This window comes from Stenella coeruleoalba, assembly GCF_951394435.1.
Source record: "Stenella coeruleoalba genome assembly, chromosome: 2".
NCBI classification, from domain to species: Eukaryota; Metazoa; Chordata; class Mammalia; order Artiodactyla; family Delphinidae; genus Stenella; species Stenella coeruleoalba.
Window position 1 is genome coordinate 70,939,186 of NC_137147.1, and position 6,000 is coordinate 70,945,185.

At 32.5% G+C, this 6,000-nt stretch overlaps 1 protein-coding gene across 3 annotated transcripts in view; it reads left to right on the forward strand.

Moving 5' to 3' along the window:
• Positions 1–6,000, forward strand: part of NOVA1 (NOVA alternative splicing regulator 1) — a 141,955-nt gene that overhangs the window by 132,247 nt on the left and 3,708 nt on the right. The window lies entirely within an intron of this gene.

Here is a 6,000-nt window from a genome sequence, read left to right on the forward strand (position 1 = left end):
TTAGGGCTTTTTAATAATGCTAAAATAAAAACTCATCCACAGTCTTATCAAGTTGTCTGGTTTTATAGATGATGAAACTGAAGTGATTGACAAAGGTCACACAGCAGAGCCAGGGTGAAGGTCCATATGTCCTAACTGTCAATTCTAGATTCTTTTTATTACACCACACATTCCTTTAGATAGGCTAAAGCAGTAGGACTGGCAAGAAGCATTTCAGGGGAAAAAAAATCAACAGTGCATAACAGGATGTAGAGATCTAGGGAGCAAGAGAAGGCACAGATGGCTTCCAGGTTTAAAACCTGGTGTTGGCAGTAGGTGGGGGGTAAGGATATATGAGAGAACATAGCATAGTATTTTACGATAGGTATAAAGACATGCTTATGAAAACTGTACTGCCTTGAATTTGGTGATCAAAAGTAAGTAGATTAAACACACATAGAGAGTTGGAAGAGCTGCTTTTTCATTCATTTTGGATATTTCATGTAGCTCTGTCATACGTACTTTGTCAGAGCAGTACTTTTTAGAAAGACAGTTATTTATATATTTTAAAATCTATAATCAAAAGAAAGATACACTTTTTTCAGTTTACTTTGGTCAGCAGTTCAGTGTGGATCCCCCCACATGACACATACCTCTCCAATGGCCACTAATAAATGGTGCCTCAGTAGCCTAAGGTGTAATACATTAGGCAAATGAAAGAAATTTATCCTATTAGATCATGTATATCTCAGTAAAAGATACGTTAAATAATGCACTCATGTCTCTTTACCAGAGTTATGACATCTTGACTTTTAGAGCATCAAGAGATACAGTAAACTGTCAGTATTTCTTTTGGATAGGCAAATACTACATGATATAACAAGAACTTATTTTCAAGGATACTGTTTTGTCTATTACAGGTTATTGAAATCCAATTCTAAGTGGCTTAACCAAAACAAAAAAAAAAGAGGGGGGGAAATTATATTGATTCTGTGCTGGCTTTATACATGGTTAGATTCAGATGCCAAAATGGTATCAGAAACGTCTCTCTCTCCATTTCTGAAGTCTCCTTTTATCTAAGTCAACTTAAAATTATTTTCAGTCAGCTTCTTCCTCTTTCCATATAGTGACAAGATAGCACTAGTAATATCAAGCTTGTGTTCTGCTAGATTAAACACAGTTACTTCCATCCCAACAATTTCACAGATTCTTAAGGCTAACTCTTATTGGACCATCCTGTGTCATGTGCTCAGTCCCAAATCAGTACCTGCTACGAGTGTGGAAAGTGTGATATGCAGGCTTCTTAGGTCATGTGTCCAGTTCCAGAGGTATTGGAAGGTGGTCAGCCTTACCTAAAGTACATGGCACTCAGAATGAGAGAGGGTTATTTCCTGAAGGAAAACTGAAGTCTCTTGTTGTAAGGAAGATCGACGTCAGCTGACTGAATGAATGAAATAGCAGGTATCCACAATTGATAGGAATTGCTTTGAAAATGTAAAGCAGTACATATATAGTGTATAACATGGCAGCCCTAAATAAAATAGCTCATACTATTAATTGAGCTATCTTAAATTATACTGGAACTTGTTTTGCATTTATTTTAAAGTATCGCTTTATGAAATAGTTCAATAATTTTCCTGCCATGATAATGAAGAAATATGATGCCTACAGACACTGTCATTCTTTTTTAAACCATAATGAATTGGGGTTCTTATTTGGCAAAGGAGTAAATGTGTTTTTCTTAATGCTTATTTTTTTTTCTTAATGCTTATTTTTAATCAGAAACGTATCAATATTAAAGCCTACCTATTTGGTATTTTTAACTCTTTCCATGGGATTCCCATAGAGGTTCTTTTGTGGTTGCAAATAGAGAAACAGCCACTTCATTACTTTTTTTTCTGAAAAGTTGATGCTAGTAAAATTAGTATAATTATACTGTTAATCTTACTTCATGTTTCTTTGATATAACAATTATAAGTCTAGGAATAAGTAAAATTCTTTAAAAATAATATCATTATTTAAGCAGATCATCCCTACTAAAATGGACTTAGGTTTGAACAGGAACTCTCCAGCACAGAGCAACCTCATTGGGAATGTCTGACAGTAAAGGATAGGCTACTGATAGTACAAAAATGAAACATGATCATCTCTCAAAGATTTTCTTATCCCTTTTTCTTCCAGTTAAGCTTTCTGTCTCCTTTGTACCCTTTATATATTTCTGTACCCACACTTTTAAGACTTGAATGCACTGACACATTGACACATCTGTTTTCTATAACTGATCTGGAAGTTCCTTAAAGACAGAAACAGTGCCACATGTATCCTTTATTTCTAGCTCCCAACACAGGGCCTGGGCCACTCAATAAGCATTTCATAGAAGATTGGGTGGATTGTAGCAACTGTAGCAACTGTAGATCATAGTTCTGAAGGGAAAACTGATTTGTAACTGTCAGGAATATATCTGATTTAGCTGATACATGTTACACCAAATAATTGTATGCTATTTAAGGTCCAGTTTTTCTTCAGAAATAAGAATATTATGTTAAGTCAGTGTGTTAACAGACTTCACCAATGAAAATGAAGTCATGGGTACAATTAAAATTTGCTATTTGTCATTTCAGTGGGGATGCAAACACAGATTTTCCTTTTTTAAAGAATAAATTTATTATTTATTTATGTCTGCGTTGGGTCTTCGTTGCTGCACGCAGACTTTCTCTGGTTGCGGCGAGCGGGGGCTACTCTTCGTTGCAGCGCGTGGGCTTCTCATTGTGGTGGCTTCTCTTGTTGCAGAGCACAGGCTCTAGGCACACGGGCTTCAGTAGTTGTGGCTCGCGGCCTCTAGAGTGCAGGCTCAGTAGTTGCGCACGGGCTTAGTTGCTCCGCGGCATGTGGGATCTTCCCGGACTAGGGCTTGAACCCGTGTCCGCTGCATTGGCAGGCGGATTTTTAACCACTGCGCCACCAGGGAAGTCCTGGAGATTTTCCTTTAGGTAAATGCTGTATTCCTATATCTAAGAAGTAAGCCAATAGGTTATCTCACATAATTCTCCACACTCGTTTCCTCCAACCCCCACCCAATCAGTGTTCAGTTGCCCACCATCTCCAAGCTTCCACACCTGCTTTTTGGCTCTGATCTGATGCATAGAGTGGAAATAGAACATTACTCTCTCTGAGATATTATACAAATGAATTAATTTTTCTTTTTGTCTCAACTTGTTTTCAGAGGGTCTCTTTCCTCTCTGTGTCCGTATTAGATTAATATTAAATATGCAAATAAATATGGATTTTTTTTAAACTTTTCAGAGAAAAAAGTGTAATTCTAAGAGGTTTTCATGTCCTTGTGTCAGAAATAAAAGTTGGGTAACTTTCAGTGGCTAGGCTACTAAGTATATTTATTAAACTTGGAATTTAATAACTTACATTTACATTTTCTTTAATTTTCTAATTTCTAAGATTATTCATTGTAAGCAGAATTATTCCTGTCTAAAGTTGATAAATGCTACATATTACAAATATTAATATGTAATCACTAATGTCTTCTGTTAAATCATAACACACCTTTATTTATTTCTATGTGGACAAATGTCAGTTATACCAACAAAATTTGGAGGCTACATCAGTATTTGGTAAAACAACAAATACAAATATGTCTGACAGTACTTCATATAAGATTATTTCAAATAGTTAAAACTAAAATCCAGAAAATGTGCTTACTACATAAGGACATCTTTAATATAAAGATAGATGATGTGTGTAATTCTTTAATTTGCAAAGATACATATTTTTTTGAAGATGTTTACTTTTATGAAAAGTTCACATACTATTTCTGAAATATATGTTATTTCAGAATTTTTGAATATTTAAAAGAAAGAAAAATGATTAAAGGGAAAAATTTAAAAAGGAAGGACAAGGTAATGTGCTTGTGTAAGTAATATAAGTACTGTGCACATATTTGCAAGTTCTTTTGGAAGGATAAACGAGTCCTAGAGTTAAAAGAAAAGGTTATAGGTGCAATAAATATAATATGAGACTGGTATGCAGTGTAGTAGAAATTAACATCATCTTCACGTACCTTATACAAGCTTAAGGTGATTTTAGAGTGTATGTTATAAAATTATATATTTCATTACTTTTTATTGACAGTCTATAGGATAGTTCCCATAATTAACCTCTCATGTGCTATTCTCTTTGTGGGTTATAATCATACAGGCAATCATTACATTGAGCAAAACAGGAGTGATATTAAAATTTAAAGTAATTTAAGAACAGCTCTTTCAAAAGTCTTGGTTGATTAATATATTTTTCTTCATAAAAAAATTACGTTGTAACACCTCAATTTGTCAGTATATAAATGTTTTCAACAATATTGTTTCGCAAAAATGTTTCTCATTTTGAAAAGAAATATTCACAAAATATAATTATATTTAACATTTGGATTTTTAAATCCTTAAAAGTAAATTTTCTTAATATTTTATGTGCACAGGATAAAATGTAAGGATGATTCTAATCTTATAATTGGTGTAAGATGTAATCATGGTTTAACTTTCTAATTATATCACTTTAACATATTTCAGCATTTCAGACAAATAATTTTCTACCAAAAAGTCTGTGAACAAAATTAACAAATTAACATTTTAAAAAAATTATTTCTCAGTCTACTTCTTGAAACTGAATGCACTTAATCAGGGGAATATGAGGGATATATTTGACATTCTGAAGAAATGTCTCTAGAAAATTTAGATTTTTTTCAAAAAAAATGAAATGATTATATAGACAAATTGTAATGAAACAAATTTCTACTGTGACTATAAATTATATGTGTGGTAAGAAAAGTTGTGTGCTATGTGTGTGTATGTGTTTAATACATGTAAATATATTTATGAGGTAGCCCAGTCTAGCATTTGAATTTATACTTTCACTGCTTGCTACCTTCCTAAAAATGCATGGCTCTATTTTTTAAAAAATATCTTTATCCAGATCTGTGTTTTAAAGATAACATGACAATACTTGCTAAAAATTAACTAATGAGATATCTCATAGATGATCTCAACTAAATTTCTGCTCAAACTTCAACAGATATTTCAGCCTGCCCGTTTAAATGTTTGGGACAAGGAAAGCAGTTCCTTCAGTGCTTTGTCAGTGACAGAACATTCACAATTTTTTATCTACCTGATGAGTCATAAAACAGTGTCATATGTATCTTTGTGCTACCAAAACATAACTTTAAATGTTAATATCTGTATTATAATTTTAAGGATTATAAAAGTAACATACTGATTTTATACCTCTTTATAATAGTATTTGATTATGATTAAAAAAATAAAAATATGCTGGGTTTTATAGCTGGATGTTTCAGAACAAATTAGCTAAAATGCCTATACTTCATACAGTCACATTGAATCGTTGTAAGTATTCATGTGACTACAGTAAGTTTTCAGTAACCTTTAACAGTATGGTTGTAAGCTCTGTTTTTAAAAATGTAGCTATTACTGCCAAAAAGAGAATGATCTACCGAATCAAAATAGTCATTTTACAAATTTAGATAGAACATCCATGTAATATCATTCTCAAATAGCGCCTAACCTACCTGAAAGCAATTGAAAATTTTTATATTATTTAGAGATACTTGTTACTTTTATAAAGTTATAGGTTGGTGTCAGTTTAGTTGAAAAACTAAAATACTACTACTAATAAATATATTGACCTCCATTTCTGAAAATATTAGTCATAAATTAAGGTATTGAACAACACAAAAATTACTAGGTGATAAGGAACATGAAATTAATGTTTTAAAGGGACTCAAGAACTTTCCTACTTTTTATCTTTACTAACTTTGCTTTATAATCCTCCACTCTTTGTTTTTATATGTTTTAGAGCAGAGATATTCTTACAGCTAAGTAGGTGAAGGATCATCAACAGCATTTTGATTTTGGAGCCATATAAAAATGTTATCATTGATGCATATGATTTCCTCTTTTTTATAACTTCCGCAAAATTCACAGAGTCAAGGAAAATTTTTGT